The 22,748-nt window shown below is 42.6% G+C and overlaps 1 pseudogene; it reads right to left on the bottom strand.

Annotated features, from left to right (window-relative positions):
* Window positions 1-188: 188 nt before the first annotated feature.
* Window positions 189-11,886, bottom strand: LOC140722897 (uncharacterized; annotated as a pseudogene).
* Between the last annotated feature and the right edge of the window lie 10,862 nt (window positions 11,887-22,748).

The raw sequence follows: 22,748 nt of genomic DNA, 5'->3' as shown, positions 1-22,748 counted from the left end.
CGAGACCCTTCGGCAGGACTGCCTGAAACGTTGACAGTTCTTCTCCTTATAGATGCTGCCTGGCCTGCTGTGTTCCACCAGCATTTTGTGTGTGTTTGAATTTCCAGCATCTGCACATTTCCTCGTGGAGTCTACACCTGGAGTCTGCTATTGATGTTAAAACTATCTTTATTAGAATCTACTTATAATATAGTAACTTAAGCAAGATAAACAAAAGTTAACAGTGTTATGTGTATATATGTGTGTAAATATAAATCCAAAACTATTGAGCTTGGGGGAAACAAGGTCTGGAGTCTTGAGATGGTAAATTATGAAAGTTCAGTTCAACCACAGAATAGGTGATTAGAGAGATATTTGTAATCCAGGGTAAATGTCAAGGGAAGGCAAATATGTCGAATTCCACAGGTTCCATGGTGGTAAAACAAGAGAACAGTCACTGTAGATTTTATCTGTCATCCTTCCAAATCCACATACTAATTACCACCTAAAGTGACTTGTCACAAGGCGTATCGTCTTCAAATGAATTACCACACCACACCCAGGCAAGGGTTAACACATAGTGGTCTTCATAGGATACCCCAAATCAGATCCACTCCTATCGATTAAACGAGGTGACAACCACACATTCGATATACGCTGAATCGATAATTAACCCACACTTGTGGGCATAGGAAAATTCCAAACAGTGACCCTTGGCACCTATTTCCCTTGTTTTGATCCTTCCATTTTTCCTCATTCATCTCCGTCTGACTCTGAGTGTCTGTGTCCTCAGTCAAAACTAAACAAGCTGGGAGTGATGTAAACAAGCTGCGAGTCAAACTGATTCACCTTCTTAATCTCTCTCTCTCTCTTAAAATGACAGTGCACAGCAAACAAAACCTAGGGATTCATAACAACTGACTGGTGTGCCAGTAGTCAGGATGACTGAGTGAATCCTTTCCCACATTCTCAGCAGGTAAATGGTTTCTCTCCAGTGTGAACTTGCTGATGTCTCTGTACGCTGGAAGACCGAGTGAATCTCTTCCCACATTCTGAGCAGGGAAACAGCCTCTCCCCAGTGTGAACTCGCTGGTGTTCCAGAAGGTGGGATGACAGAGTGAACCGTTTCCCACATTCTGTGCAATTGAATGGCTTCTCACCGGTGTGAACATGCTCATGTCTCAGTAGGGTGGAAGATTGAGTGAATCTCTTCCCACATTCTGAGCAGGTGAATAGCTTCTCCCCAGTGCGAACTCGCTGATGTCTCTGTAGGTCAAATGACTGAGTAAATCCCTTCCCACATTCTGAGCAGGTGAACGGCTTCTCCCCATTGTGAACTCGCTGATGTCTGGGTAGTTGGGATGACTGAGTAAATCTCTTCCCACATTCTGAACAGGTGAATGGCTTCTCCCCAGTGTGAACTCGCTGATGACTCTGTAGGTTGGATGGATCAGTGAATCTCTTCCCACAGACTGAGCAGGTGAATGGCTTCTCCCCAGTGTGAACTCGCTGATGACTCAGTAGTTGGGATGACTCAGTGAATCTCTTCCCACATTCTGAACAGGTGAATCGCTTCTCCCCAGTGTGAGCTCGCTGGTGTCTCTGTAGGGTGGATGAATGAGTGAATCTCTTCCCACAGACTGAGCAGTTGAATGGCCTCTCTCCAGTGTGAACTCGCTGATGACTCTATAGTTGGGATGACTGAGTAAATCTCTTCCCACATTCTGAACAGGTGAACGGCTTCTCCCCAGTGTGAAATCGCTGATGACTCTCTAGGGTGGATGAATCAGTAAATCCTTTCCCACATTCTGAGCAGGTGAACGGCTTCTCCCCAGTGTGAACTCGATGATGACTCTGTAGTCTGGATGACTGAGTGAATCCTTTCCCACATTCTGAGCAGGTGAACGGCTTCTCTCCAGTGTGAACTCGCTGATGTCTCAGCAGGCTGGATAACTCACTGAATCCTTTCCCACATTCTGAGCAGGTGAATGGCTTCTCCCCAGTGTGAACTCGCTGATGTACCTGTAGGTTGGATGACTGAGTGAATCCCTTCCCACAGACTGAGCAGGTGAACGGCCTCTCCCCAGTGTGAACTCGCTGATGTCTCTGTAGGGTAGATAGATAGATAGATAGATAGATAGATACTTTATTCATCCCCATGGGGAAATTCAACATTTTTTCCAATGTCCCATACACTTGTTGTAGCAAAAACTCATTACATACAATACTTAACTCAGTAATAATATGATATGCATCTAAATCACTAACTCAAAAAGCATTAATAATAGCTTTAAAAAAAAAAAAAAAAAGTTCTTAAGTCCTGGCAGTTGAATTGTAAAGCCTAATGGCATTGGGGAGTATTGACCTCTTCATCCTGTCTGAGGAGCATTGCATCGACAGTAACCTGTCGCTGAAACTGCTTCTCTGTCTCTGGATGGTGCTATGTAGAGGATGTTCAGGGTTTTCCATAATTGACCGTAGCCTACTCAGCGCCCGTCGCTCAGCTACCGATGTTAAACTCTCCAGTACTTTGCCCACGACAGAGCCCGCCTTCCTTATCAGCTTATTAAGACGTGAGGCGTCCTTCTTCTTAATGCTTCCTCCCCAACACGCCACCACAAAGAAGAGGGCGCTCTCAACAACTGACCTATAGAACATCATCAGCATCTCACTGCAGACATTGAATGACGCCAACCTTCTAAGGAAGTACAGTCGACTCTGTGCCTTCCTGCACAAGGCATCTGTGTTGGCAGTCCAGTCTAGCTTCTCGTCCAACTGTACTCCCAGATACTTGTAGGTCTTAACCTGCTCCACACATTCTCCATTAATGATCACTGGCTCCATATGAGGCCTAGATCTCCTAAAGTCCACCACCATCTCCTTGGTCTTGGTGACATTGAGACGCAGGTAGTTTGAGTTGCACCATATCACAAAGTCCTGTATCAGTTTCCTATACTCCTCCTCCTGTCCATTCCTGACACACCCCACTATGGCCGTGTCATCAGCGAACTTCTGCACATGGCAGGACTCCGAGTTATATTGGAAGTCAGATGTGTACAGGGTGAACAGGACCGGAGAGAGTACGGTTCTCTGTGGCGCTCCTGTGCTGCTGACCACTGTGACAGATTGAATCCCTTCCCACAGACTAAACAGGTGAATGGCTTCTCCCCAGTGTGAACTCGCTGATGTCTCCGTAGGTTGGATGGATCAGTGAATCCCTTCCCACAGACTGAACAGGTGTATGGCTTCTCCCCAGTGTGAACTCGCTGGTGAGCCATTAGGTCAAATGACTGAGTGAATCCTTTCTCAGAAATTCAACAGATCACCAGCCTCTGCCCGGTGTGAACTGACTGGTGTGTCCGCAGGTGGGAAGACCAAATTAATCCTTTCTCACACACAGAACAGATGAATGGCCTTGCTCAGTGTGAACTTGCTGATGTACCTTCAATTGTGATAACCGAGTGAATCCATTCCCGCTGTCTGAGCAGGTGAACAGCCTTTCTCCTTTGTAAAATGACAGGCTTGCTATTTGGTCAAATGACCGAGTGAATCCCTCCCCACAGTCTGAGCAGGAAGGGTGGTCGATTGAATCCCTTGCTCCACTTCTTAAATATCTAGACAGAGACAACAAAACTGTTGTGCCGTGTTTGAGATTCCTGGAGACAAATTCCTTCTCGTTTTTAACCTGTGAAAAGATTTACAAAATCCATCAATGGGTGTAGGACAACATTTCAGATGAGATCACTTGAGTTGCCAAGGTTTGATCTGGTATCGCACTGTTACAGTGAGGTTCAACCCAAATTGGACAGAGAAATCATCTTCTGACTGGGCAGAGTGCGGGTATCTGGAATGACCATTAATTCCCTGATGCTCTTCCTGTCTCTATAAGAATGGGGCATTTCTACCGTCTCCAATCTGTGACCTGGCTCAGTTTGACTCTCTCCATTGGTATTATTCCCTGTTCCTGCTAAGCAGTATGGGTGCCTGGCCCCACAGTAACTGAAACAGTCTCACGCAAATTGTCTTTGTGGATGTGCATCTGGGATTTTCTTTTATGTATTATTAACCGAAAGTGCTACAGTTTTAACACCATATAAAAAAATTCCTGCTGAGATGAATGGTTGGTCCGCACAGCTGTTAAAAGGGGTTAGAGTGAATTTTTGTAATATTTCAGGTTCTTGTAGAAAAGTACAACACAGAAACAGGCCCTTTGGGCCATCTAGTTTGTGCTGAACTATTTAAACTGCCACCCCTACCATCCAGGTACCAACACAAACCTCTTAAATGTTGAAAACATGCTCGTATGCACCACTTGTGCTGGCTGCTCATTCCACAGCCAGATGACAGTCTGTGTGAAGAAGTTTCCCCTCATGTTCCCCTTAACATTTCACCTTTCACCCTTAACCCATGGCCTCTGGTTGTAGTTCCACCCCCATCTCAGTGGAGAAAGCCAGCTTGCATTTACACTATCTATGCTGCTCTATCACAATCAAATCTCCCCTCAATCTGCTACATTCCAAGGAATAAAGTCCTGACCTGTTCAATCTTTCCTTATAACCCAAGTCCTCCAAATTTGGCAACATCCTTGTGAATTTTCTCTGAAATCTCTGAATCTCTTTTAAATCTTTCCTGTAGGTAGGTGACCAAAACATCACACAATACTCCAAATTAGGCCTCTTTTACAAGTCAACATAATATCCATCTATTGTCAGTATTTGGTTCATGAAAGCCAAAGGGCTAAAATCTTTTTTTTCCGTCACTATCTAACTGTGATACCACTTTCAGTGAATTAAGGACTTGTATTCCCAGGTCCCTTTCTTCTAAAACACTCCTCCGTGCCCGACCAGTCACTGTGAAAGACTTCCCTTGGTAGGTCATACCAAAGTGTAACAACTCACACTTGTCTACATTAAATTCCATTTTCCATTTCTCAAACCATTTTTCCCAGGGGGTCCAGATTGCACTGCAAGCCATGATAGTCTTCCTCGCTGTTCACTACACTACCAGTCTTGGTGGTCATAAATCTGCTAATTCAGTTAACCACACTATCATCCAGATTACTGATATAGATGACAAACCACAACAGATCCAGCACTGATCCCTGTGGCACACCACTAGTCACAGGCCTCCAGTCAGAGAGGCAACCATCTGCTACCACACTCTGGCTTCTCCCAAAGACAGTGTCTCATCCAATTTACTATCTCATCTTGAATGCTGAGTGACTGAACCTTCTTGACCAACTTCCCATATGAGACTTTGTCAAGTGCCTTTGTAAAGTCCATGTAGACAACATCCACTGCCTTGCCTTCATCCACTTTCCTGATAACTTCCTCGAGAGACTCTCTAAGACTGGTTAGACATGACCTACCATGCACAAAGCCATGCTGTCTATACTTAATCAGTCCACATCTATCCAAATACTTATATTTCCGATTCCTGCACATACATTCCAGTAACTTTCCCACTATTCACTACTATTCACCACTCCGTGGGTTTGGAGATTTCCCTTGAATTTCATAGAATCATAGAAATCTATAGCACATTACAGACCCTTTGGCCCACAGTGCTGTGCCGACTATGTAACTGACTCTAGAAACTGCCTGGAGTTTCCCTAGCGCATAGCCCTCTATTTTTCTGAGTTCCATGTAACTATCTAAGAGAGTGTTAAAAGTCCCTGTTGTATCCGCCTCGACAACCACTGCTGGCAGTGCATTCGACACATCCAACACTCTCTGTGTAAAAAACCTACCCCTGACATCCCCTCGGCATATATTTCCAAGCACCTTAAAACTATGCCCCCTCCTGTTAGCCATTTAACGCTGGGAAAAAATCCTCTGGCTATCCACACACTCAATGCCCCTCATCATCTTATACACCTAAAAAAGGCTCTAAACATAAACAAGGAAATTATACATTCCTTTGAGGATTTGTTGGAAGTAAACAAAATTATGAGGGTATAGATAGGATAAATGCAAGCAGCTTTTTCCACTGAGGTTGGGTGGGACGACAACCAGAGGTCATGGGTAAGTGGGGAAGGTGAAAATTTAATGGGAACATTTGGAAAAGTTCTTTGCTGAAATGGTCGTGAGAGTGTGGAATGAGATGTCAGCACTAGTGGTGAATATGAGCTCGACTTCACAATTAAGAGAAGTTTGATTGGTACCTGGATGGTAGGGGTATAGAGGGTGATGATCCCAGTGCAGGTGGTTGCATTAGAGAGAAATGTTTTTGGCATTGACTAAATGGGCCAAATAGCCTGTTTCTCCACTGAACTTCTCCATGTTTCTGTGACAGAGAAGCTGGCCAAACTTGTTTGGAAGGGAAAAGGTAGGAGTGACAATGGAGCAGCAATGGCTGGAGTTTCTGGGAGCAATTCGAGAGCTGAGTGATCGATACATCCCAATGACATTGCAGCATTGGAAAGGCAGCAGGGCACAACCGTGGGTTAAATGAGAATCCAAAACCAACATAAAATCAGAGGAGAGGGCAAACAAAAGAGCAAAAGACCATTCGGAAGCTTTTAGAATCCAACAGAAGACAACTAAAGGAAAGTCAGATGAGTTCGGGAGTGGAATTATGAAATGGTTGTCATTAATGAGTTTTGGTTGCACCCAACAGTCCGCGGCATTTAGAGGAACGAGATATCCAGGGCCTCAATATCTCTTGAAAACCAAGATTCCCTGCACTAGTTACCATTCAACTTTTATTTTGTCAGGCACGTACAAACTCTACACCCTTAAAATTTCACTTCTGAAGAACTCCCACTTACCAAGTATTCCTTTGCTAAAAAACATCCTGTCCCAATTAACGCTTGTCAAATCCTTGCAAATATCATAAAAATTGGCCTTTCTCCAATTTAGAATCTCAAGAGAGGCCCAGGCCTCTGTTTTTCTGTATTTACTTGGAATCTTATGATCAGTAGATTCCAAGTGTTCCCATACACTAATTTCTGTCACTAGCCCTAAATCACTTCCCAATAGCTTATTGCACACTTCTACATCGGGAATTTTACGTACTGATTAAGGTAGATTTGATAAGCTCTACCCCATCTAGTCCTTTTACAGCCTAGGAGTCCAGTCAATAAATGGAAAGTTAAAATCACTCACTTTATCAACCTTTGTTTCTTGGCATAGTCCATAATCTCTCTACAGATTTGTTCCTTGAAATCCCTCAGACTGTTGGGCGCAAGCAAGTCCAAGTAATGGCTACAATATCATAATTTCATGCCCTGAGGTCTGAACGACATCTGTTTGGTGTCAAAAAAACAACCTTGCCCTCAATGTCACTGAAACAAAGGAGCTGGCTGTAGACTACAGGAGAAATGGAGACAGGCTGACACAGGATCTGGGGTTGAGAGGGTGAACAGCTTTAAGTTCCCTGGCATACACAACACCGAGGATCTCACCTGGTCTATACATACTGGCTGTGTGGTGAAAAAGGTACAACAGCACCACTTTCACCGCAGGCGGTTCAGGAAGTTTGGGATGGGGCCCCAAATACTAACAACTTTCTACAGGGGCACAATTGAGAGCATCCTGACTGGCTGCATCACTGTCCGGTATGGGTGCTGTATTTCACTCAGTTGCAGGACTCTGCAGAGAGTGGTGCGGACAGCCCAGCGCATATGTAGATGTGAACTTCTCACTATTCAGGACATTGACAAAAACAGGTGTGTAAAAAGGGCCACTGTGTAAAAAGGATCATTGGGGACCAGAGTCACCCCAACCACAAACTGTTCCAGCTGCTACCATCTGGGAAACGGTACCAGAGCCTGAAAGCCCGGATGAACAGGCCCAGGGACAGCTTCTTCCACCAGGCCCTCTGATAGATTAATTCATGCTGATACAATTGTACTTTTATTTATCCTGACTGTCCTGTTGTACATAGTATTTATTATAAACTATTATAAATTTCACATTGCACATTTAGACAGAGATGTAACAAAGATTTCTACAACTCGTGTATATGAAGGATGTATGTAATAAAGTCAATTCAATTCAATTCACCCTCTCCACTATCTGTTCTGTCATTCTGGCTCCAATCCTCCCTGCAACTTTAGTTTAACCACCCACCCCACAAGGGAGCACTGGCAAGCCTTGCAACTAGGATATCAGTCCCTTTCTAGTTCTGTTCCCCTAACTAACGAATCCCCTATCACCCCCTTTGACTTTCCTCTGCCAGGTAATCCCCCCCATCAGTTTGTAAAGTGTCCACCTGTTGTTGTATGAGATGGCAACAAGAGTACTCTGTGATGGCTATTTAACCTCATTCTCCTTCCTGACTCTCACCCAGTTTCCTGTGTCCTGAACCTAGGGTGTAACTCAACTCTCTGCACGTCATACCTATCACACCCTCCGACGCTTGGATGATGCGTAATTCATCCATTTCCAACTCCAACTCCTTAAAGTGCAGCTGGATATATACCTTCTATGTGAGGGCATCAGGGACACTGGAGGTCTCCCTGCCTTCCCACCAATGTCCCCTCTAATTTGTAATGACCAGTGTGTGCAAAAATCTTGTGCTGTACAATTTTTACCCAGTGACAACAACATGCGCAAACTGAATTTTATATAGAGAAGTATTCATTTCAACAGCGAGCAAATCACTGTCAGTAAGAACTTTGATCTCCTCTGGGCTTGATTGAGTTCATCTGCACTCTCATACAACCTATGTAACAGGTTAACACCTATTTGTGATTTTCTTGCTAAATGATGCTTTAAATTTCAGATTTCCAAATATCACTCCACTTCTTCTCCAGCAACTCTTACATCACCACAAGACACACAGTATTGTACATAAATAGTTCCCCTGAAGTCTCACCCAGGTGACTGACGGTGGTGAACTCAGTGATGGTAATGCCAATGAATATGAAGGGAAGGGCGGTACTCTGTCTCACTGAGTCTGGCACATTTGTGATGTGAAAGCTACTTGTTGGCCAGGGCAAAGGTGTTTGATATCATTATGTAGCCAGACAGAATTGGTGGAAGCATGTTCTCACTGGTAGAAAAGTGCAGACCGAGAGGAGGTAGAACAAGCAATGCAAACAAAATGCTGGAGGAAATCAGCAGGCCAGGCAGCATCTATGGAAAAGAGTACTAATGCTGAATTCCTCCAGCATTTTGTGTGTGTAGCTTGGATTTCCAGCATCTGCAGATTTCCGCTTTGTGATTGGAGGTAGAACAAAGATGATTTTCTCAACTGGTGATGTAAAAGATTTTAGAGCCATAGAATAGAACACTACAGCACAGTACAGACCCTTCAGCCCTCCATGTTGTGCCGACCCATATAAACTTTAAAAAAACGAACTAAACCCACACTACCCCGTAACCCTCCATTTTTCTTTCATCCATGTGCCTGTCCAAGAGGCTCTTAAATACCCCTAATGTTTTAGCCTCCACCACCACCCCTGGCAAGTCATTCCAGGCACTCACAACCCTCTGTGTAAAAAAAAACCTTACCCCTGTTGTCTCCCCTAAACTTCCCTCCCTTAATTTCGTACATATACCCTCTGGTGTTTGCTATTGGTGCCCTGGGAAACAGGTACTGACTATCCACCCCGTCTATGCCTCTCATAATCTTTTAGCCCTCTATCAAGTTCTAGACCTTTCAGATTATTTCACGTTTCATAAAGATTGAAACAGAATAGGCTGAAGCACACCGTTCAAAAGTGCTGGCTTTCAATCCACGGTGCATTGACTCATAACATTTTTTGGGTGTATGTTTGTCAGAAACACATGCCACAGATTTCCCATCAGAAGTGCAGGTAAATTCTGGACCTGATTTCAAATGAACCACTGAGCACTCTAAAAAAAAGGTGCTGCAGAGGCCGATTTCTCCCTTGTGCTTTTATTTTTAGTGTGAACTATGTAACATTGATGGTGATTAATGATCATTACTTTCAGGTGACAGCCCTCCAAACCTGTGACTAACCACAGTAAAATTTAGTGAACCTGCCATGATTGGGTCTTGGGTGTCGGACGAGCAGATTTTCTGTATTATTAGATGTTCTCATATTAGTACATCATACCTCACTTCCAAATCACTGTTTTTAGACATCACATTATAGAATGATGCATTCCACATAACCTGCAAGTTTAAAAGAAGCTCAGAAAATAAGGTCAAAGTAAGTTTCAAAAGCATCTGGGAAACAGAAACGTGCAAGTTTAGAGGGAGCAGAGATACCTGACTGACCTGCATGAGGTGTTGAGCTACCTAAAATGCATTCTTGAATGTATAATGTAGATTTAAAGCAATAATTTGATTTAAATTATTTTATTAAATACACATTATCTTGGATCTCTTAATCACAATTCACATTTAATGTAGGATTAACCTTTCTACATTTGGATAACTACAATTTTTGTTCTTTTCTTTCGAAAAATGCAGTCACATCATAACACTATTCAAACTTCGGACCCAAAGCCTTTTTCCCAGGAAAAAATATACTATAAACTTTTTGCTATTTAAAATTGGTAACATTTATCAATTCATGCTATTGTTTAAAATTAAATTGCTTAACTCCCTGAAGCAAACTTGTAAGTTCACTAGCTAATAAAGATTTGAACAAAGAGGATTGTATATTTTACATACAAAGCAGCATAATATCAATGCTCCTACATCATAAATTGGGAGATGAATATACACATCCCAAACTTATTAGGTATTTGGACTCAATTTTTCCCACAGATGGTGAACTGCTAATCTTGACTGGTTCATCAGCCACAGCACGGAGTAGATCTGAAGGGAGGTGGGGTGGTTTGTGTATTTGCGGCAGTGCTGGGAGGAAAAATCAGCATGAATGATGAATGTCTTTAATGTCCCTTCCTATAAAATGCTCTACAAATGTCTCACACTTATTTGACCTTGAGCTTTTTTTAAAACCATATTACACTTTAGTCAGGATTACTTAGAATTTCAACATCTCTTTTCCAGCAAAAATAATAAGTGGGAAGGGGTATAATTTAAAGATCCTATATATTCAGTTTAATCCACCCCATTCTAATGAAATGTTTATTCAGTTATTCATGCTATTGACAAGGCTCTGAATAAAGCAAATGAGGACCAATAGGTGTGGTCCATTCTTACAACCAGTTCGATGGCATAATTTTAAACTCACTTCTCCATGTCTTCACATTTAGGAGCAGAATCACAAGAAGAGGTGGCAAATGACCAGGTGGTAAAAGCTCTCATTTCCTTTCCAATTCTATTTGAAAGTACTGTCTTAGTCTTCAACAATACTGTCCTGTGGATATCCAGTAAGTGTGCTCTGGAAGTCCAACCCAAAGTAGAATCCTTGCTAATCTACAATGCTAGCACTGTACCTCACCATACTTTATGTCTGGTAATTTAGCCAAGATTCCTATTTTCTAATCACAGGAAAGACTAAGTGTTAATTTAAAACAAAGGCTAAGATTTAAACTTTCATCTTATGGTGATGATCATCTAATGTTATACTGCTTTTCCCTATATAAAAGGGGTGATAGTTAAGTTTGTGGCCTAAGGTTGAAGGAGTCAATTTTAGAAAATCTAGCACATCTATTTTTCAACATAGTCCCCTCCTACATTTACACACTTAGTCCAGTGGTCGTGGAACATACGTATCTGGGACCTCCAGAAAGTGTCCACAGATGGGTTTTGTTCCCTTTCTCCGAGTTCCTAATCCTTGCATTTAGATAGCTGGAGTTCAGCTCTGTCTGAGAGATCCATCGGTTCCCGTTCCCTCATCAGCCAGAAGCTCCCCGGGGTCCGTGTACGGATAATGGGGCTGAGAGACAGGGAAGAGGGCAGGACTGTCCCGGGTTTGCTGGCCACGGTGTCAGAAATTCACAGGAATCGTCCCGAAGTCGGAGTTTAAGATAAAAACACAGAGAATCGCTCTTACCTGCAACCGACATTTTCAAAGCCTTCTGTGTTCCGCACGCATGCGTAATACTCGGGGACATCATCAGCCTGACGCCTGCGCAGTTCATCAGTTCTTCAGTGCCTGACAAAAATCCTTACCGCAGGGCCTTATGGGTAATAACGGTGCCATTAAACATTTCTTGAAGCACCGGTTCAATGTCCATATCTCATTTTTTTCCGGGTGTATCGAAAAAATCTGCAGCTCTTTTAACGCAGAAAGCGGCTCATGTAAACAATGTACTCAATATCAACGTGTATCTAATGCCAAAGTAAAATGCAGATATAAAGCAGGAGATTCTGCAGTTGCTGGGAATACAGAGACGCACACACACAAAATGCTGGAGGAGCTCTGCAGCTCAGGCAGCAACTAAGCAGCGGAGTACACAGTCTAGGTATGCTGAAGAGGCTCGGTCTAAAAGTTGTTTATTTATTCCTCTCCACAATTGTTGCCTGATCTTTTGGTTACCACCAGTATCTTTTTTTTTGGGTCAACCAGTTTCCAAATTTTTCTGATCTTCCTTTTGTAGCCATATCCTGCTGGTCTGTTTCCTCTTCCTCTTCCTCCTCGTAAACTCTAGACCATTCTCTCTCTGGAGCCCCAAAGCCCTGACTCAGGCTGGCCACACTTTGGTTTCTGATTCTGCAACACCGAAGTTTCACTCGCTAGTCTGCTGTCAGAATTTAGAGGTGCATTGTGTTGCGAGATCGCAGATTCGTTTACTGTGAGTGACGCTTTAAGTGCCTGAGTGAGGCGGGGCTGTGACGTCACACACGCGCTGCAGCAGAGACAGAGGGGGGGAGAGAGGGAGGGGAGGGAGAGGGAGAGGACGAGAGAGAGAGAGAGAGAGAGAGAGAGAGAGAGAGAGAGAGAGAGAGAGAGAGAGAGAGAGAGACTTCAGCTTGTCACTGCTATGCCCAAAAGATTGGGTTGATCATCGGCACGCAGTGCACAACAGTTGTGTGACTGTCACTTCGTATAATCCATATGTGTGGATTTGTTGCAGTATCCTGTGGTATCACTTTTGTTAGCCCTTACGTGGAATCGGGGTGTTCTGTGGTAACCACTTGAAGACGATATTCCTGCCACTGTCACCTGGTGATATTTCTAAGTGGATTTCGGAACGAATCAACGGATAAGATCTTCGGCGACTGTTATTTCGTTTACCCAGCGTGGAATGTGTGTGGAATTCTTCGTAATTGCCTTCTCTCTAGACGTTCGTGTGGATTTACAAATCTCTCCTCTCACTGACTTATTCCGTGGATTACTGAACTTTTCCACTTTATCATCTTAAGACTTTAAGCATTGTTTCTCAAGCTTGAGAGTTCGGGAGCTGTATATACGCAAATAAACTTCTGTTTATTTTATTTAATCTTTTATATTTGTAGCAGATACTAATGAGAGTGGTTTTAACATCGAAACCAGACTCCATTAGTGATCTGTTGCTGCTGGTCCGTAACAATTGCAACAACCCAGCTGTCTGAGGCACAGTCCTTTAAAATTGGTGAAAATGACCCAAAACTTTGAAAAGAGCGGGGAAGAAGGAGTTTAACCAACTTCGTCCAGAGCCCTGAAGAACGTCACAACCACAGTGAGCTCATCGTCTTATTCAGCCTGGAGAAAATCATGCAGGAAATTCATGCAGGTGTATAAGATGATGAGAGGCATTGGTCGTGTGGGTAGCCAAAGGCTTTTCCCCAGGGCTGAAACGGCTAACACGAGGGGGAATAGGTTTAAGCTGCTTGGAAGTAGGTACAGAGGAGATGTCAGAGCCAAGTTTTTTAAGCAAAGAGTGGTGTGTGTGTGTGGAATGCACCGCCAGCGACGGTGGTAGAGGCGGATACAATAGGGTCTTTTAAGAGACTCTTAGATAGGTACATGGAGCTTAGGAAAATAGAGGGCTATGCGGTAGGGTAATTCTAAGCAGTTTCTAGAGTAAGTTACATGGTCGGCACAACATTGTGGGCCAAAGGGTCTGTAATGTGTTGTAGATTTCTATAGTTCTATGAAATTCAAGAGAAATCTCCTATCCCACGGAGTGGTGACTAGTTGCAACCTGTCATCTCAGGGAGAGTGAGAGGGGAACGGCAAGGGTAGATTTTGATAAACTGATATGGAACAGAAATATGGGCAGGGACCAGATGGGCCGAGTGGCCTCTCTAGTTTGCATCGTGAGTGTGGTAGAGACAGTAAGTACCTGAGACACGGGATTTGATACAGAAGTGATTTATCTTTCACAGATCCACAATATTAAACACCAGTCCAGTTTAAGGCTAACATCAGCAGAACAGACTCCTCCAATGCTCAGTGACCAGGGTTCAGTCCTGGGTGCGATGAGCAGCCGCAAGAACTGCAGAATCTGACAGTAACAGTCCCTCATGAACCTGCAGCTGCCTTCAGTCACCGTGATGGTTAAACATTTAACACGGAGCTGATTTGAACTTCCTCCCTGATGTGAAGTTGCTGGTGTTGCAGCAGCTGGGATGATTGAGTAAAACTCTTTGCTCACTCCGGACAGAAATGTGGCCTCTATTTATTGTGAACTCACCGGAGCATCACAAGGTGGGTTAACTGAATGAGTCTCTTCGCACACACGGAGCAGGTGAACGGCCGCATCCCAGTGCGAAGCTGTTGGTGTATCTGCGATGGCCGGATGAACCCCTTCCGAAATGAGTCAGTGAATGACGTCACGGTGCTATAACGTCATGGCAATGTATCCAATCAGATCACGGACATGGACACGTGTTCGAGCTCTCCTTGCAGCGAGTGAGGCGCTGTCTTCTCCAGCATCTCCGCCTCCACATTAAAGGATCGGCGGCATTCAAGCGCTGGTGAACTGACAGATACAGCGGAGCTAATGAGCTGTTGTGGTTGAGATTCCTATACACAGATCCTTTGACTTTTCTACACTGTTATAAGTTTACAAAGCATGTAAGTGGATGAAGGACAACATTTCCTGAGGCGAGCGGGGTAATTTAGTGAAGGTTTATAACTTTTGTTATATAACTCAGCCATGACTTTTTTTTTATACATAAAACGTTCATTTAATACCCCGGGCAAATAATCAACGGCCAGCCTTATCTTATCATCTTCAAAGTTAATCATACCTAACCGACGAGATGGCGAATTATAGTAACCTTTCTTTTCAAGAAACGCAATGATCACAGGTCGAGGTTTCTGCTGAGAAGAGGATTTAAACACTGGGGCTCGGTGTACCCGGTCTATTCTAGGCGGAGTCTCCAAAACATCAGAAAACATACGAGCCAAGAGCTTTGCAAAAAATTCTGAAGGTCGATTGCCTTCGACCAACTCAGGAAGACCCAAAATTCGTATATTGTTCCTTCTTGATCTATTCTCAAGGCAACAATCTTTCGTCTTAGAGATTCAACGATTTTCGATTGTTTATCTCCGAACTTCCCCAACTCATCCGTCTTAGTATCGAGTCTCGTTAAAGCATCTTCATGTTCCTGAATCTGAGTAGTCTGTTCCTGCAGTGTTTTGAATAGTCTGCAGCAGAATCTCAATTCGTTTAAGCTCTGTGGTAACCTTTAAACACACATCCGAATGTGGTTCAGACGTTTCGCTCTGAGCTTCCGAATTAGCTCCGCAATAGCTTCCACAGTCACAGAAGGATCCTCTTCTTTTTTCCAGAAGTTTTAGCACGAGACATCAACGCAGATTGGATTCAGTAACTTAAAAAGAACGAAGCTGTTCGAGAAACACGTCTACTCCATGCAATGCCATGAGGGGAAGGACAACATTTCAACTCAGGTAATTTTAGTCCCCATAGTGCCTTCTGATAAAAACACTGTCACAGCTCCAAACAATTTGGAGAAATAATACTTCATCTTCAAACTGACCGCAGCTCCGGCATCAGGCACAATATCAAACTCTCTGCTTCCCTCTCTGTATCAAAATGGATCATTCCTCCCCTTCATCAGTCTGTGACTTGGCTCAGTTTGTCTGTCTCTTTCGCATTCTGAGCATGCTCCACACACCGACTGAGATCACATTTTATTTACACGGCTGTGATAGAGACTTACTGATTATTATGTCCCTCCCGGCATTTGACGGTGGTAAACTCAGAGTCAGCAATGCTATTGAACATTGGGAGTAGGTGATTAGGGTTTTTCGTTGGAGATCGATAAACTGCCGGTAGTGTGTGTCTGGATGAGTGGGTCGTTTTCAGACTGGAAGGAGGTAGCGTTTGGAGTACCCCAGAGATCAGTCCCTGACCATAGTTGTTCACAGTTTAATGCCCTGGCGGAGGCAGCGAGATATAAGGTGCCCCAGTCAGCTGCTGACGCAGAAAGAGTGGAGTTGGGGGAGGGGAGGCTATTCACATGCAAGTTCGTAGCTTTGCAATCAGTACATAGTGCACTGTGGGGCTGCAGTGGCGGGTTCCAATCTGCTAATTAGATTTGCTGAACAGTGTCGATGATCAGAGGGATCGCAGACTCCAAGGAGGCGGGGCATTGACGTCAGTCACAGGCTGACAGCGCTGACTGTGGACTGAACCATAAGAGAGAGAGCGATCTGCAGACAGGCAGTCGGCCAGTCTAAAGAGAGAGAGAGAGAGAGACTGGAAAAGCTGATCGCTTCAGTTAGTCGCAGCTGAGGCTTGAAACTCTCCTATGCCCACAAGAGTGGGTTGATCATCGGTACACGGAACCACAACAAATGTGTGTGGCTGTCACTTAGTATAATCCATAGGAGTGGATTTTGGAATATCTTGTGTTAACCCTTGCCTGAGTATGTTGTGTGGTAACCCCTGGAAGACGGTATTCCTGTGACAGGTCATTTTCGCTGATAACTCGTATGTGGACGGATTCAACGGATAAGAACTTCGACGACGGTATTTTGAAGTAACGGCCGTTTCTCTACGTTTCACCCTGGATTACAAATATCTCTTTCCCGTGATTTATTCCGTGGATTACTGAACTATCCTACTTTACCACCTCAAGACTCTGAGATTTATTCCCTCAGGGTGGATAGTCTGGGAGTTATATTTACACATATAGGCACTTAGATAGATAGATAGATAGATAGATAGATAGATAGATAGATAGATAGATAGATAGATAGATAGATAGATAGATACTTTATTCATCCCCATGGGGAAATTCAACATTTTTTTTTCCAATGTCCCATAGCTAACTCGTCTAACAGTGTAAACTTTCCTTTACTTCGTTAAGTTACTATATGACAAGTAGATACTCATAAAGAAAGTGGTTTTAACATCAAAACCAGACTCCAGTGTGAATTCTATTGTTGTTGGTTCGTTTCTAAAACGTCACAGTTCGTAACAACAGTTTTATTAAACTAGTTAGACCACATCTGGAGTGTTTCATGCAGTTCTGGTCGCCCCCATTCTCGGAAGGATGTCGGGGCTTTGGACAGGGCGCAGAAGAGGTTTCCCAGGATACTGCCTGGATTAGAGGGCATGAGCTATAACGAAAGGCTGGACAACAGTTCAGTTCAGAAATGAAAACAGTTCAGTTTCCTTCTGTGGTTCCAGAGCAGAAAATCAGTCTGTCTAACATTTCCACACAATTAAAATGGGGAATTTGTTTATTATCATCACGTACTGAGCTACAGTGAAAATCTTGCCTGACGTACCATCCACACAGATTGATACATTACAACAGTACATTGAGCAGATATACGACAAAACACTCACTGTAACAAAGCATTATGGCTGCAGAGAAAGTGCAGTGCAGATAGACATATGGTGCAGGGTCACGTCGAGTTACATTGTGAGGCCGAGACCATTTTATCATTCATTTGGCTTGTAGACACAGACAGGAAGCTGCCCTTGAGCTTGTCATTACTAATAACTGCAGGTCTTCTTTTTTTCTCACTTCCTCGTGGCACTAGACGGGAATGTCCATTAAGCCCTTTAATTTTTGAAACTTGTATTGGAGCCTTTATCTATAACACTACGTGAAGCTGAAAATATTTTCGGTATCTCTATGAATGGAACCATACATAAGATTTCTCTTTATGGAGATGATCTTTTGGTTTTTATTTCAAAACTTGAGGAATCAATTCCTAATCTTTTGGAAACACTTAAATATTTTGGTACATTTTCAGGATATAAACTTAACTTGAATAAAAGCGAATTGTTTCCATTAAATGCCCATGTTAGTATATATGATGATATTCTTTTTAGAATTGTTAATACATTTAGATATTTAGGTATTATAATTACTAAAAAACATAATGATCTCTATAAAGCAAATATAGTTCCTTTAATGGACTCCATGAAGCAGCTATTTTCTAGATGGAATCCACTTACTTTTTCTTTAATAGGTCGTATTCATGCTGTAAAAATGATGATTTTACCTAGATTTTTATATATTTTCGAAAATATACCTATCTTTTTAACTAAAAAAATTCGATCAAATTGACTCTCTTATTTCTTCCTTTATTTGGACCAATAAGAGACCAAGAATTAATAAGTATCAATAACACAAATCTAAAAAAGATGCTGGACTTGCACTTCCTAATTTAAGACTGTATTATTGGGCTGTGAAAATTAGACAATTATGTTTTTGGTTATATTGGCTTGATAGGAACCAAAAATCATTATGAGTTGATTTGGAATTAAAAGCTGTTAAACAATTTTATTTAACTTCAATTTTAGGAGCTCCATTACCTTTACAGCTCTCTAAAATTCCAAATTTAAATCTTTACCCGGTTATTAAACAATCCCTACGGATTTGGGTTCAGTTTCGTTTTTTAAAAAATTTTAAACAATTTAAGTTGTCCAGTTTTTTATATCGAAACTTTTCATTTAAACCTTCAACATCTGACCCAATTTTTCTCCTATGGAAAAATAACGGGATCCATTCTTTTACAGATTTATTTTGTGATTGTCGATTGATGACCTTTGAAGAGTTATTTAACAAATTTTCTCTCGCTCATACACATTTTCAGCAATATGTTCAGATTGGACATTTTTAACAGCAATATTTACCTAAGTTTCCATATTTACAAGAATCTGATTTGTTGGATAACATTTTGAAATCGAATCCCTTAGTGAAAGGTTGCATTAGCAGAATTTATAATTTATTTTTGTTACAAAAGGAGAACCTATCACTAAAGACTAAATAAGATTGGGAGAGAGAACTTAATATGGCCTTTGTTAATGAAGATTGGCTTCGAGTTTTGAAAAACGTAAATTCTTCTTCTGTATGTGCCCACCATCGTTTAATTCAATTTAAAATTGTTCACCGTTATTATTTAACAAAGGAGAGACTATCTAAAATATTTCCTAGTATAGACAAATGCTGTGATAGATGTAAAACTCAATTAGTTCTTTGTCACATATGTTCTTGTCATGTTCTTCATTAAAATCGTTTTGGAAATCTTTATTTTCGACAATTTCTAAAGCTCTGATAATTAATTTACAACCTAATAGATTGACTGTTCTATATGGAATAGCTCCGCATCATATTCAGTGTATTTCATCTTCAGATCAACATGTAATTGCATTTGTTACACTACTGACAAGAAGGGCTATTTTATTAAAATACAAAGATATTTCTTCCCCTACATTAATTGAATGGTTTTCTCAGGGAATGTTATGTCTTAGTTTGGAAAAACATAGAAGTAGAACTTTTGATCCTCGATTCGAATTTGAAAGAAGATGGGGTTCATTTGCCAAATATTATCATTTAATTTGAATTACTCTGTATGGTTTCCTTCCAAATTTATTTTTTTTATAAATACGAAATGGCGGTTGATGTTTCTTATTTTCATATTTAGATGATGGTCAAATGTGTGTAGTTATTGGATTTTTCCACCTAGTTAGATGGGGTTCCTTTTTTTCCAAATACTTTTATATATATGTAAATAATTTCCAATTTTATATTTTACGATCAGTTTTTATCAGCTTTATTAATTGCATACATATTAATCTATTGAAGTTTTGTATCATTTTATAGCTGTACAAGATTCTGTACCAATAAAAAAGATTCTAAAAATTTAAAAAAATGAAAACGACTAAACAGTAACTGTAACAAAGCATTATGGCTGCAGAGAAAGTGCATTGCAGATAGACATATGGTGCAGGGTCACGTCGAGTTACATTGTGAGGCCGAGTCCATTTTATCATTCATTTGGTTTATAAACACAGACAGGGAGCCGTCCTTGAGCCGGGTGGTTCGCGCTTTAAGGCTTTTGTATCTCTTCCCCGATGGGGGAGCGGATTTGCAGCAAGAATGTCCAGGCTGTGAGGATCTTTGAGTACATGACCTGCTTTTCCGAGGCAGGGGAAGTGTAGGGAGAGTCCATGGAGGGGAGGCTTGTTTCTCTGATGTTCTCTGCTCTCCAAAGTTCTCTGCAGTTCCTTGCAGTCATGGGCAGAGCAGTAGCCATACAAAGGCGTGAAGTATCGACAAGGAGCTCAGAGACCTCGGCCTTCACCCTGCTTTGTGTAGCTGGATCCTGGACTTCCTGTCAGATCGCCGGCAGGTGGTAACAGTGGGCTCCATCTCCTCTGTCTCTCTGACCCTCAGCACATATACCCCACAGGAGTGACACCTTGCCCTCTCCTTTACTCTCTGTGCACCCATGACTTCCATAGCCACCCACAGCTCCAATCTGCTAATTAAATTTGCTGTCTATACTACACTGACTGGCCTAATCTCAAATAATAACGAGGCAGCCGACAGAGAAGAAGTCATCACCCCGACAAGAAAACAACATCTCCCTCATTGTGACAAAAAGACAGGAGCTGGTTGTGGATTACAGGAGGAATGGAGACAGGGACCAAATTCAACATTTCCAAGTCTGTTGTTGACACAAAATGCACATTTTAATATTGATCATGAGACAATGTATTTTATATATTGTTAATGACTGAAATCATATTTACAGATTGTTACTGACAGAGAATCGTATAATTTGTGTTCCGTGTGTTATCTGAATGTACTTGCCTGTGATGCTGCCACAAGTCAGTGTTTCTCTGTACCTGTACCTTCCCGTACTTGTGCACTTGGCAGGACCTGAGAAATCTCAGTGAGATTTGATTAGTGATGATCATCTTAGCAGCTCGGTAGGTGGAATGTATGAGACAGTACACTGTTAAATGCAAAACCCTGAACAGTGTCGATGATCAGAGGGATCTCAGATTCCAAGGAGGCGGGGCAATGACGTCAGTCACAGGCTGACTTCGCTGACTGTGGACTGAACCATAATTGAGAGAGAGCGATCTGCAGACAGGCAGTCAGCCAGTCTAAAGAGAGAGAGAGAGAGAGAGAGAGAGAGGGAGAGAGAGAGAGACTGGAAAAGCTGATCGCTTCAGTTAGTCACAGCTGAGGCTTGGAACTCTCCTATGCCCACAAGAGTGGGTTGATCATCGGTACACGGATCCACAACGAATGTGTGTGGCTGTCACATCGTATAATCCATAAGAGTGGGTTTTGGAATATCTTGTGTTAACCCTTGCCTGGGTATGTTGTGTGGTAACCCCTGGAAGACGGTATTCCTGTGACAGGTCACTTTGAGCTATAACGAGAGGCTGGACAAACTTTGTTGTTTTCTCCAGAGCGGCGCAGGCTGGGGTGAGACTGGATGGACGTTTATAAGATTACAAGCGCAACAGATAGAGTGGACAGACGATATATTTTTCCCGGGGGTTGAAATTTCTAATACATTTAAGGTGAGAGGAGATGTGAGCGGCAAGTTTGCTTCTTTCCACAGACTAATGTGAAGATCACATTCCTTAACTTCTCTAGTGCCTTTAACACCATCCAGCCCAAGATCTTAAGGTACAAACTAACGGAGATGGGAGTAGACTCTCACATGGTGGATTGGATAGTGGACTACTTGACAGATAGACCTCAGTATGTGCGGTTGGGAGACTGTAGGTCTGACACGGTGGTCAGCAGCACAGGAGCGCCGCAGGGAACTGTACTCTCTCCGGTCCTGTTCACCCTGTACACATCAGACTTCCAATATAATTCGGAGTCCTGCCATGTGCAGAAGTTCGCTGATGACACGGCCATAGTGGGGTGTGTAAGGAATGGACAGGAGGAGGAGTATAGGAAACTGATACAGGACTTTGTGATATGGTGCAACTCAAACTACCTGCGTCTCAATATCACCAAGACCAAGGAGATGGTGGTGGACTTTAGGAGATCTAGGCCTCATATGGAGCCAGTGATCATTAATGGAGAATGTGTGGAGCAGGTTAAGACCTACAAGTATCTGGGAGTACAGTTAGACGAGAAGCTAGACTGGACTGCCAACACAGATGCCTTGTGCAGGAAGGCACAGAGTCGACTGTACTTCCTTAGAAGGTTGGCGTCATTCAATGTCTGCAGTGAGATGCTGAAGATGTTCTATAGGTCAGTTGTGGAGAGCGCCCTCTTCTTTGTGGTGGCGTGTTGGGGAGGAAGCATTAAGAAGAGGGACGCCTCACGTCTTAATAAGCTGGTAAGGAAGGCGGGCTCTGTCGTGGGCAAAGAACTGGAGAGTTTAACATCGGTGGCTGAGCGAAGGGTGCTGAGTAGGCTACGGTCAATTATGGAAAACCCTGAACATCCTCTACATAGCACCATCCAGAGACAGAGAAGCAGTTTCAGCGACAGGTTACTATCGATGCAATGCTCCTCAGACAGGATGAAGAGGTCAATACTCCCCAATGCCATTAGGCTTTACAATTCAACTGCCAGGACTTAAGAACTTTTTAAAGCTATTATTAATGCTTTTTGAGTTAGTTCTTACTGAGTTAAGTATTGTATGTAATTAGTTTTTGCTACAACAAGTGTATGGGACATTGGAAAAAAGGTTGAATTTCCCCATGGGGATGAATAAAGTATCTATCTATCTATCTATCTAATGAGTAGCTGGAGTCTCTGCC

Source organism: Hemitrygon akajei, unplaced genomic scaffold (genome assembly GCF_048418815.1).
Source record: "Hemitrygon akajei unplaced genomic scaffold, sHemAka1.3 Scf000092, whole genome shotgun sequence".
NCBI lineage: Eukaryota > Metazoa > Chordata > Chondrichthyes > Myliobatiformes > Dasyatidae > Hemitrygon > Hemitrygon akajei.
Note: the sequence above shows the minus strand (reverse complement) of the source record. Positions and strands in the feature narration are given on the sequence as shown.